Source organism: Macaca fascicularis, chromosome 9 (genome assembly GCF_037993035.2).
Source record: "Macaca fascicularis isolate 582-1 chromosome 9, T2T-MFA8v1.1".
Lineage (NCBI taxonomy): Eukaryota > Metazoa > Chordata > Mammalia > Primates > Cercopithecidae > Macaca > Macaca fascicularis.
In genome coordinates this window covers 54734448-54747458 of record NC_088383.1, presented here as the reverse complement: position 1 = coordinate 54747458, position 13011 = coordinate 54734448, and the positions used below count along the sequence as shown (strand labels likewise).

The following is a 13011-nucleotide window of genomic DNA, read 5'->3' as shown; positions in this document are numbered from 1 at the left end:
AGAGACCAATATGAGTAAACAGGAGATAGGAACATGAAGAAAACTGACCCCACATAAGCAACACAAAACTTCAAAGTTACTATTAATATATTCATGTACATATTAATATAGTGAACATATAAAATATTTAAATATATATTTTTCAAAGAACGACGGTAAAATAAAGATAATTTCAGGTATATCATTTCTGAAAAAATGTATTGCCCTTGCCCTTGTCCTTGGGGAGCTACAAGAGGGTATGCCTCACCAAAAGAGGAAATTAATCAAGAAAGGGACTTGCATAGCATCACAAAGCCAGCTTTCTAGCCCAGGAGCAGAATGAAGGAACTTGCAAATCTGAAGACAAAGGGAAATTCTGAAATGACAGCCAGCATCAGGTTTGCAGCTGATGGACAAAGACTGAAGGAAGGATATTACTGAGAAAAAGAAATGGAACTGATATGTTTTACTACAGAAGGTGAAGATGCACACCCAGGGTGGAAAGGGTGTGGAAGAATTAGTGATCAATGCGTAAAACCCAAGAAAATATAAAGAGGACACAATTATTATTACTCCTTGGGAAAACAAAAGCAAGTGTTGCCATAGTACACTACTTGGCTCAGTCATGAATGGTATTTACATGATCATGGTAATGTCAACTGAATGACAATTTAAGCAAAAGCTGTGACATATGTATTTTGGGAGACATTTGGGAGATTATATAAACTGTACGTACTTCATGTGCATTTGTGGTGGCAGAGGGCTAATGCTCATCTTCCAGAGTAGGATGTGGACAGATAATGTCCAAAAAAAGCAAAGAGTAGTAGAATAGGAATATTATTTAGAAATAATGACATAAAATCCACCAGCAGTAGCTGCAAGAGTTATAAGTTGATAATTAAGGGATAAGGAGATAACAAGTAAGATCTGCTTTGGAATTTGTGGTTGTGGCTACAACTGTTATCTTTATTTGAGTTCTAAAACTATGAATGTTCATATTCTCTTTCCTAAAGGACATGTGAATACTCCGCCTGTAAAATTCCTAATAACCATTATATTCGTATGATTTAAACTACGAAAATAATTTCAAAGGTAAAAAACAAATGTTATTTATTTTTTGAACTCTCCAAATATTACTCAATAAGCATCCATTATATTTATAACCAGAAAAACAGACTAAAATTAGAATTCAAGTGGATTTATATCACATGATTACAAGTATATAAAATATGCTTTGCCAAGAAGAGATGAGAAAACGCATCAAAATATGGTATAGTGGGAGTGGTTAGTATTTTTTTCTACTTCATCTTTGTTTATATATATTCAATCAATAATAGGAAACAAAGTTTCTTTATAATAAACAACCTTAGTCCAAAATTTCCTGGCTCTCAAACAAAAGAAAACACACTTGGTTTCTTATTTTCAAGATCTGAAAGACAACAGTTCAGTCCTTCAGATATTAGAACTTGGAAATAAAATCTGAAGGTTGAATGAGATCATTTTAGGGCAATACAAAGTGGTCATAAGATACAAATATATTTCATATTTTTGAAATTCACTACCCAACAGGAGACAATTAAACTGAAAGCAGAAGTGGCTTCTTATTAAAGGGATAATGATAGTACCTCTACTATCCATTCATTCAACAAGTATTTATCTCTATTATGTACAGGCATTGGGGATTCAGTGAATCCCCAGCAGTGAATGAAACTATAGCTTGACCTCAAGGAGCTTACATTCTAGTGGGGGAAGCAGACAATAAACTGATGAACAAATCAAAATGATATATGGCAGCAGGTGTGAAATGCTGTAAAACAACATGGCAGAGAAGGGTCAGGCCAGGGTGGGGTCTGTAATATAAGGTACTTACACCACATGGATTAAAAAGCATTCAAGCAGAGACCTGAACGAAGTGAGGGTGTGGAGCAGGCCACCATCTGAGCAGGGGCATTCCAGATGAAGGCAACAGCTGGACAGGGAGAATCTCAGCACATTCAAGGAACGGAACGGAGGCCAGGTGGCTGGACCCCAGCAAGCAGAGAAGAGGGGAGTTTGAAATAAGGCAGACAGGTAGAAGAGGGAGGGGCAGCAGGTAATATCAGCCAGGTGGGCCACAGGTGCAATTTGGGATTTTCCTCTGAGTGAGATGAGAAGCCATTAGAGGATTTTCAAAGGGAGCAATATGATGTAATTGAGGTTTAAAACCATCACACGCTGCTGTGTTGAGAATGTTGGGAGATGAGAATGGAGGCAGGGGGACCAAGTGGAACTTGCTAAAATAATCCAAGTGAACAGTGGGGGTAGTAGTAGTAGGGATAATAAGTAGTTTGATTGTGGATATTTTTAAAGATACACCCAATGGGACTTGCTTAGAGATGCCATATAGGGTGTGAGAGGAAGTATTCCAAAATAGACATCAAGATTTTTGACCTTAGCAACCAGAAGTTTGGAATTATTTCCTGAGATAGTATATACTGCAGAAGGGGCAAGTTGGGGGGAGAAATGTGCTAATATTAATCCAGTCTACCTATCTACAGACACATATGTATGTATAGCACTTCACAGTTAACAATCTATTTGTTATTCACACTCAGGGATCTCATTTGCTTTCTTTCACTGCAGGAAGCTGAGAGTGCTGAAGGCACATCTGAAACCACTGGAGGTTGGCGACATAGAGGTCAGGTAGCAGTGCTCTCCCACCAGGAGTCCCTCTGCACCCCCGGAGAGAGCAACCATTATGCAGGACGACCCATCTGCTCAGAACTTTCGGTGGTGGCTTGTGCTGTGACTCTGGTCCCATTCACCTATGTGCTGCTGTAGGCTTAGCTTCCCACAGCCTCCCCAGTTTTGCCATTTGTCATTATCATTCACTCTTAAAATTTATTCTATGACCCCAATGCATGGAGTGATAGCCGTTAGCCTCTTAAAACAACTTTTACAATTAGTTTGACAGTTTACTGTGTTTTGGTCTCCCAACAATACTTAGAATTTGTCTGAGTTATAGTTGCATAGACGGCAATTTTCCTGACCTAGTTTTCTGACTATGATTTGTGGGTCAGTAAACTCCTTAAATGATGGAATATAACATCTCAGGCCGCAGGGAACACTTACTATCACATGCTCGTTGTTGCAGGATGGATGCGTGGCCGGCCTCAGGTTGTTAAACGTTAGGGTGATCCGCCTTCCCTCTGGGATGGTGATTATCCACTCGTAGATCCGGCCATGAGGATTTGGGTTCTGTTAGTTGGGAGAAGTAGATGTTCCAGCAGAGCCCTGAAGACCCCCACCACACTCTGATGTGAGGGGAAAAAAGCTAAGAAAACTTCCAATCAAATCAAAGTGTCTCTTTCCATCAGGGAAGCTCTCAAAATTCAGGTATTTAAAAATTATCCTTCTAGACAAAATTATTCTCCGTATTTATGTGGGTGACGATTTTAGTGAATATATACATGCATTTCCTATCTCTATTAATATTTAACCCTGGCTTCCATGGATGATAGTCCACAGACAGCAATTTAATTATCATCATGGCCCAAGAAATATGACAGACCAATGAATACAATGAACTTAAGAATCAGGAAAAATGGGTCAGGTGCAGTAGCTCATGCCTGTAATCCCAGCATTTTGGGAGCCCAAAGTGGGCAGATCACGAGGTCAGGAGTTCGAGACCAGCCTTACCAACATGGTTAAACCCCATCTCTACTAAAAATACAAAAATTAGCCGGGCGTGGTAGTGGACACCTGTAATCCCAGCTACTCAGGAGGCTGAGGCAGGAGAATCGCTTGAACCCGGGAAGAAGAGGTTGCAGTGAGCCAACATCGCACCATTGCACTCCAGCCTGGGTGACAGAACGAGACTCCATCTCAAGAAAAAAGAATCAGAGAAATAAGCTAGGAGTGGTGGCTCACGCCTGTAATCCCAACACTTTGGGAGGCCAAGGCAAGACCCCATCTTTACAAAAAAAATCAGGAAAATCAGAAGGTTAATGTAAGTATCCAGTTCTTCCAAACAAGAACTTTATTTCATCTGAGTTTGTTGGATTTGCAGTAATGCAAATTCTGAGTAACTACAGGACTTTCTTAAGGCAGGCACTGCAGTATAACTCTCATCCTCTTATTATATCTCTCGTGATACTAGTTATTTTCCCTTATAGCATTGATCACAGCTGTAATTTTTCGTTTATCACTGTGATTTTTGATTAAGGTCCAAGAAGATAGGGGTCATGTTTTGTTTTGTTTTTCAAACTGTTGTAACACCAGTGCCTAGCACAGTGTCTGTCCAATGCAGGTGCTCAATGTTGTTTTGAATGAATCAATGAAATCACCTTCCATGCTGGATTCAAATCACAGTCTGAATCCTGAGACAGAGAGTCATCTGTGACAAACCTGACCACGGCAGTATTGCTACAAGTGTCTATGCTGTCAGGAATGGTGTTTGCATAGCATCTGCCCAAGATGTCTCCTGTGAGAGACAAATAATTAAATATATACGTCCAGGTGATTGATTTCTTTTAGTGTCTATTCGAAGTGTCCTGCGTGTACAAAGAAAATAATAAAAAACAAGACCTTGCCGATGAAGAAACGTTAATCTCTGTCAAGAAAACAGGAAAACATGAGTGAAAATTAACATATTCAAATATATGAAGAAGTGAAAAAAAATGCAACCAGTTGGGGAAGGATATCTCGGGACAATGAGGAAGGCTTGCTTATTTGGTTGAAAAAGTGCTCTGAGACAACAGAGTGACAAATATCTGCCTTATGCTGCTGCCAGGAGACATGCATGACCTTCTCTCTGCCTCAAACTATAGAACACCCCTCAAATAATAGCATGTGGCAATGGGATGTCTCAGCAGCAACAGGTTGCCTTCACACTACCATTGCTCTCCCCAAGTGACCTCCAGGATAGGCTATATGACACCTGGGCTCTGGGCATCCATTGTTAATGGTAGAATTGAGGGAGAGAATCGCTGGTACTGCCCAAAGCTCATTAATCTGCACTTCTTTGCAGAGTATAGACATGCTTGTGCCTTTCTTGGAAGTGAAGAAACTTCAGAGGCTGAATAAGTACATGCGAAAATAAACACCCCAAAGAGAGCAGATACATTTCACTAACCGGAAGTATGATAGTCCCAGATCTCCATGAAGTCTTTTTCACAGCTAGAGGAATTCTGAAGGTTAAAATCTTCAAAAGAGATGGTGAGATAGTATCTGGAGAGCCCCTGGAGATGCCACTCACAGAATAAGTTGTCTCTATATGGAAGCATTAGATGGCCAATGCTTTCAACAATACAATTTTGCCCTGCTACTCTTCCCCCACATTGAGCTAAAGAAAGAAAGAAAGAAGGAAGGAAGGAAGGAAGGAAGGAAGGAAGGAAGGAAGGAAGGAAGGAAGGAAAGATTTGAAAGATTCTATGTCAAATTTTGTTTTTTTCATTTCACCAGCACATGTGAAAACTTTTAGGTGCCAAGTGACTATGAATTGAAGTTTTTAAAATTCCGAAAATGGTTAGTGCTTTCCTCATTATTTGAATTCTAGGGTTGATGTAAACAGAAGTGATACCACAAGTCCAATCCAATAATGGGAAACAAGATGACCACTAAATGGCATATTCTGTAATGTCACATTAATTCTTTTGGTACACTGCGTTAGAGCTATTAGTCGCAAGCAAGTTTTATCTCAAGAACAAACTGGTAGACTCATCTGACCTGCCTAGAAGCCTGTGTTGATTCTAAAGACTGAACCCAAGCTCAGCTGGAAGGAGTACTGTGCGGACGCCTGCCATTTCTAGTTTTACTATCAACTAAACTGTTCACTACAGTAACTGATATCTCAGGGCCTTGAAAATTACTGTTCAATTATGTCTTATTAGCTGGATGTGATAGCTAATTGAATTACATGCAGCTTGACTCGGGATATAACATGATCTATGGTATAGTTAAATATTGTTACAATTAGGCTTTCTGAACTTTTGCTATATTAAATATTTGCCTGGTTTGTGTCTAGACCTATTAGATACTAAGTTATATGCTATCATGACCATACTATAGTGAATCTTCAACAAGCAAAATTACTGCTCAATTTTTAAATAAGAAAATCAAGGCCGGGCGCGGTGGCTCAAGCCTGTAATCCCAGCACTTTGGGAGGCCGAGGCGGGCGGATCACGAGGTCAGGAGATCCAGACCATCCTGGCTAACACGGTGAAACCCCGTCTCTACTAAAAATACAAAAAGAAATTAGCCGGGCGTGGTGGCGGGCACCTGTAGTCCCAGCTACTCCGGAGGCTGAGGCAGGAGAATGGCGTGAACCCGAGAGGCGGAGCTTGCAGTGAGCCGAGATCGCGCCACTGCACTCCAGTCTGGGCGACAGAGCGAGACTCCGTCTCAAAAAAAAAAAAAAAAAAAGAAAATCAAAATCCTGAAGAGACATATTTGCTTTTTATCCAGTGACTGATTTGGCACTAGAGACTCAGAGAAAAAAAAAAGCTTAATTATTTTATATATGATGAGCAATTTAAAGACATTGTTCTAAGTATAGTTATCTGGTTCTTAAACAGTTTTATTACTTAAAGTAATAAACATACTGTAGTTCTTCCTTTTCCTTAGTGGATACATTCCAAGTCCTCACAGTGAGTGCCTAAAACCTCGGATAGTACCAAACCCTATAAAGACATATAGACAATTTTTTTCTATATATATGTATCTATGATAAAGTTTACTTTATGTATTAAACATAGTAAGAGATTAACAACAATAACTAATAATAAAATAGAACAATCATAACAGTATACTGTAAGAAAAGTTATGAAAATGTGGTCTCTCAAAATATCTTGGTGTACTGTACTCACCTATTTTTGGGGGCCTCTGTTTACCAAGGGCATTGAAACCATGCAACATGAAACCATGGATAAGAGAGAACTACTGAATTTCATAGTACACAGAAGAAACAGGAGTTTGATTCAGCTACACGTATTTCTTCACAAATAAGTTAGAAAAAATATAAAATATTCAAGTTTACTAAGATTACATTTTAAAATAAAAATTAAAAGAGAAATTAAAGTTGATGACTGTGGTTTTAAACATTTACACTCCTTACTTATTTCTAGCAAGGGACAGTATCCATGTACATAACCCACTCTGCTGATGGCAGAGTGACTGGTACACTGTGTTTTCAGGCCTGAGTTATTAAGCATTTCCCTTTTCCCCTAGATTTCCTTGCAGTATGTGCTACTGAAAGAAATGAATTGCCCTGAGACATGACAGTTAAAACATACTAACTTTGGGTAGGAAAAAAAATGAAAATGTAAGTGACATACTTGGGTGTCACTTCAATATCAAATTGATCTTCAAATTGCAGCTGTATGCATGTTTACAGTGGAGCCACTGAGATCCAAATGCAATCAGTGTGCGGGGGGGTAATTATCAGAGTGGTTGGGAGAGGTCACATACCCAGCAGACTCAGCTTCATGGATGTAGACCTTGGCCCCACAGGCTGTCAGCAAACACAGTTAAAATCAATCTATGCTCTGGTGAAGGAGATGCATTCAAAGGACACAAATCATCTTTTAAAGTCAACTTCTCTGTAATTTGTCTCAATTTCCTTTCATCTGTTATGATCCTCATTTTCTTTTCCAGCAAACGAATTCTCAATTTGCTATCGAGGGAGCTACCAGGTGTGACACTTTTTAATTTGCCAGACCATCTAACTATTCTCATTGGAAATTTCATTCTTTCTTAAAGCCAACCAAATGATTATGGCGCATGGTGCATGGGGCAGAACATCACAGAAGCATGAATAAATATCCACCACTTCAATAAGCATGTAAGTATGCTAGCAGTTACAGCTTCCCACTGAGTGTTCAGTGCAGCAGAATGATGCAGAGCTATGATCGTGGTGTATTCAAAAGACTAAGCAGATGTATCTTTGCACAACTCTGGAGGCATTCATTCATTACATCTCTTCAGGATTTAGATGCATTTGAGAAACAAGATCAATGGCATGAGACAATTTATTAGCCATGTTTTGCCAAACGATAAAGGAGCTTTTTAATACTTCTTTTCTAGAAAAACAAAGTATTATCAAAAAATACTTTTCTATTTTCAATAAATATTCTTTGGCATTTTCAACAAACAAACCAGACAGGAGTAAATGTACTTACAATGCCAATGAAATTAACCTGTCCAATCACTTAGCCACACAGATACTTGATCTGCTCAACTCTAGCAACATTTATGTCCACTGTCACTCATCCACTTATAGTCACATCCTGAATTCTGTCAATCTCTAACTCCCCCATCTCTGAAACTCTAAATTGCAAATCCCTTTCATGAGTTCCAACTCCCTTGCTTCATGTCTTTCCTTCAGACTTCCCTTGCAAAATACCAACTCCATAGTTGTGTTTGATTCAAGCCATTCATTAATGGAAATTGATGCCCCTGCAAATATATGTTCTCCCATCTCAACATCTCCAAGCAATTCACCCATTTCTTTTCATATAAACTACAACAGCCATTTGGAACTTTATTCCCTAAACCCTTGACTTTCCCCATTTCCTCTTGGTTCTCAGCACACTACATTAGGTTCCATTTTACAAAGAAAGTGAAACAATTACATGATAATCCCATTTGTTACCCTTCATTTGTTACTATCCTTAATAAATTCATCCACATCTTTATGCTCTATTTTACCCTCTGTATATTATCTTCCTGTATCTCTGGATCAAGTTCCCATCCTATTTTCTCCTCTGGGATCTTGCCCTATTTAATCTCTCTCTCCCTCTCTGTCTGTCTCTCTCTTTCTCTCTTTTAACCCTTCTTTCTTCAATCCTATGAAAGCACTCATGTTCTCCCAAGTCACCTCACAGTTATATGCCCAAATAACTTTTTAAATTCTTATTTTATATCCACAGCTTTTAACATGATCACATTGTCCTTCTTTACATTTTTGTCCCTTGACTTCTGTGACACCAAGCTCTTCTCCTTTTACTCCTCACATCATTCTTCCTCTTGGAATGAATACTGTATTAGGCGCCTCTCTCCAGGGCTTCCCTGACATTGCTGAAGGACCTCAGGAATCCTCCTGTAGGCCTTTCATCTCACTCTAAATAATTCCCCAATTGCTGTTATACATCCTGATGACTTCAACTATAAGTAGTCTCTTAACAATTCCCATATTCACATATTCAGTCTAGACCTCTGTTCTGCCCTACAGATTCCTGTTCCGACCACTTAGTGGGCATCTCCAGTGGAGGTAATTCAGAGGTTTCAAACTGAACATGTCTCAAATGAGGACTCTCATTTGTTCATCATCCAGAGTTCCATACCTGAGTCTGCTGATGACAGCGTCAGCCCCTCTTCCTACGGACGCTCTGTATTCACTTTACTGCCTTATTTTTCTCCTTCATACCTTTCACCATATGACATATTACATATTTTACTTATTTATTGTCTGAGTCTTAACACTAGAATTAGGCTCCATGAAGACATGAATTTTGTTTGTTTACTGCTATATCCCTGGGACCTAATACAGTATCTGTCCCATGGAAAGTTCTTAATAAATGTCTGTGGGATGAAAGGATCCACTCAGCCAAAAACCCAACAACTGCTTCTAAGGCTTCTCCCATCCCTTCCCTCCTGCCTCACATCCAGCTGACCTCCAAATTCACTCCATCCCATACTGATAATATCTTTGATATGCCCTCTCTTCTACTTTCTTACTGGCATTGCCTTAGTTCAGGGAGTAATATTCTTCCTAAATTACTCTTTCATCTGGTCTCTCTCTCTTTAGTCTTCCCTGCCGCCAATGTTTTCAGTGTTGCAGCCACATTAGTGTTTTTAATCTGATCACACTGTTCAGGCTTTGGAGTAAAATCTTCCAATGCCTCCCACTACCTTTTGATGAACACGTAACTAACTTATGGTGGCATCCATGGCCCTGAGCACAGTGATTCCTGCCTGCTTCATCACTATTATGTTTACCTCTTTTGACTCTATTCTAAAGCGGTGGTGAATTCTTTCAAATTATTGAATATGACTTGTAACATTGAGACTTTCTATGCACTCACATCTTTTTATCACTGATTGGCAAATCTCTTCATCTACTTCCTCTGGAGCCCTCTCTGATGTCCTGGGCTGAAGTAGGTGTTTCTGTTCTATACATTCCTCTTTCTAGCACTGATTATACCATATACCATGTTCTTTTTTTTTTTTTTTTTTTTTTTTGAGACAAGGTCTTGCTCTGTCACCCAGGCTGGAGTGCAATGGTATGATCATGGCTCACTGCCGCCTCAATTGCCTGGCTCAAGTGATCCTCCCAACCTACCCAACTTAGCTTACTGAGTAGCTGGGACCACAGAAGTGTGCCACCATGCCCAGCTACTTTAAAATTTTTTTGGTAGAGACGAGGTCTTTCTGTGCTGCACAGGTTGGTCTCAAACTCCTAAGCTTAAGTGATCCTCCTGCCTTGGCTTCCCAAAGTGCTGGGATTATAGGCATGAACCACTGTGCCCAGCCCTACATTGTTCTAATTGCACTCTTGCTTGTCTGTCTCCTGCACAACGCTGTGAACTCCTTGCCAGAACTTGGTAGTTTTCATGATGTGAAACACTTTGTAAATGTTTGATTAATTAATTAATAGATGAGATTAATCAGGTGAGAATAAAAGGCATCTACCACAGGATCCTAGAAATCTCAATCAACCACAGCAAAAGAGTGTCTCTGGAGAAAAATGGTACAAAACTAGGTGATTCAATATCGAAAGATGTTCACAAAAGGACCTATGTTAAAGGCTGAGAAATAGGAGTGGCATGGGAGTAGATATGGTGGGAAGATAGCCAGATAGATGTGGGAAGTAGAAGGCTGGCTATAGTTATGGAATATGGTTGAGTTGGTAAGTAGAGAGAAATAAGAGTGATGCTATTGCTTCAGGTTGCCAACAATAGGTTGTGAAATCAAAAGACTTTTGTTTAAGTCTGATGTCAACTACAGTCATAATAAGCTTTAAGAAAGACAGGGAGAAAGCAATGGCCATAACCATACTTGCATGGACAGCGAGTCCATAAAGAAATAGAAGAAGTGCAATGTCAAATATACCCTTAGTGTATCTCTCAGTGTATCTGAATTACCATTAAATGTTGACTTTAAAAATTTAAATCAAGACTGAGTCTATTGGCTGGGCACAGTGGCTCACTCCAGTAATCCCAGCACTTTGGGAGGCAGAGGCAGGTGGCTCACCTGAGCTCAGGAGTTCAAGACTAGCCCGGGCAACATGGTGAAACCCCATCTCTACCAAAAATACAAAAATTAGCTGGGTGTGATGATACATACCTGTAATCCCAGCTTCTAGGGAGGCTGAGTAAGGAGAATCACTTGAGCCTGGGAGGCGGAGGTTGCAGTGAGCTAAGATCCCACCACTGCACTCTAGCCTGGGCGACAGAGCAAGACCTGTCTCAAGAAAGAAAAAAAGACTGAGTCTGTCATAAATAAAAATAGAAAAGTAGAGTTCTGTAGGATGGTCTGATGTCTACTCACTAGACTCAAGACACTGCTCCTCTCAAAATGCTTTGGTACCAGGTGAAAACCTTCCCATTTGTGACTCAGCTGCAGAGCTCAGCATGGAGAGAGAGAGGGATGAGAAGGTCCCAGCCTAGAAACCCATAGTGCAGGTGCCCAGAGAGTTGCATTAAAGCTCCCTCCTTGTGCCAGAGCTCTGTGCACTGGGAAGTGACCAAAGCCCCTTCCCTGGTGTTTTGGACCTTACTCCAGCTATTTGATTATTTCTGTGTGTCAGTTCGTAAACACTCTTACTCACTTATTTTACCAAAATGAAGAAATGATATTGACTTTAAATCTCATACAATGTGCAATAAAACATATGATTTCATTGAGATATATATATATATATATTTTAGGAACCTGGGATACAAGTAGTAGCATCATTTTGAAATCTGTATTATCTAACTTCTGGTGGGACAAAAGCAAAAATTTATCATATTTTATTTACTTATTTATTTATTCAATTAAACATTACTAAAAAGTAAAGTCACCAAAATCAAATCATTACAGTAGAATTAAATGCAATTATAATCAAGTGTAATTAAGTATAATCAATTAAGTAAAGATCTTAGATGACATATAATTCAATCAGTAATAACAGAATCAAAAGATTATGTATTCCTTTAAAAACAACATATACATTATTACAAAATAAGGCAAATGTAATTCTTATAATGTTTCTATAACTAGATTTAACTTACAATTAGACATCTTATAATGGAAAGGTCTAAGGAATTTCAGGGATCACGAAGAATAGTTTATCTTATACTCATGGAAAATTTCACTTTGGTCACTAATTAGATATGTGGCCTTGAAAAAGTCCAAGCCTCATTTTACTTATCTTTAAAATGGAAATAATGATATTTTACTTGAAAAGTAGTCACAATGAGATATTGAATGTATCAAACATAATAAGTACTTAAGAGTAGGCATTCTTATTAATTCTATTACTGTTAGTTCAGAAAAGAAAACTTTATATGTTTTTTCTCAAATCTATTTAATCAAAGATGACCAAGCAATTGCAGGAAAAGTAGATATAATTCTCAGTGAAAATACTTACCTAAACTCTTTGCCTCATATTTGATCTTAAATCCTTGCCCCTCATTACTATGAGGGGTGGTAGAGCAGACTGGGTGCTGCGAGGACCCTGCCTCGCTTGGGGCTGCGGGAAGGGCTCGACCCAGGTTGGGCGGCCACGTAAGTGACTGCTGGTCCTATGGCCTCATCAGGACCTTTCGGGCTGTCGCTGTGCACCGAGGAGGTCTCGATGGGTCGGTGCTTGTTCGGGTCAAATGAGGTCCTGGCGAGGGTCATCGGCATGCTGTGGCCCTTCCAGGTGTCCCAGACTACCCTCCTCCTCGGTCGGTCACCTCAGGCAGTTGCCTACTCTCGGCGCCCAGGTGTTCTGACTCACAGCGCGGCTCCAAATGGAAACCAGAACCTGGGCAGCCACGAAGTCCTGCAGGCAGCCACGGACAGGGT

The 13011-nt window shown here is 39.6% G+C and overlaps 1 long non-coding RNA gene across 8 annotated transcripts in view; it reads right to left on the bottom strand.

Annotated features, from left to right (window-relative positions):
- LOC102115904 (uncharacterized) overlaps nucleotides 1-4570 on the bottom strand; it is a 66101-nt gene extending 61531 nt beyond the window's left edge. For all 8 annotated transcript variants that reach the window (XR_012417654.1, XR_012417650.1, XR_012417655.1 and 5 more), the window contains exon 1: nucleotides 3091-4570. This is a non-coding gene — a long non-coding RNA (uncharacterized lncRNA). The remainder of the gene's footprint in view (nucleotides 1-3090) is intronic.
- Between the last annotated feature and the right edge of the window lie 8441 nt (nucleotides 4571-13011).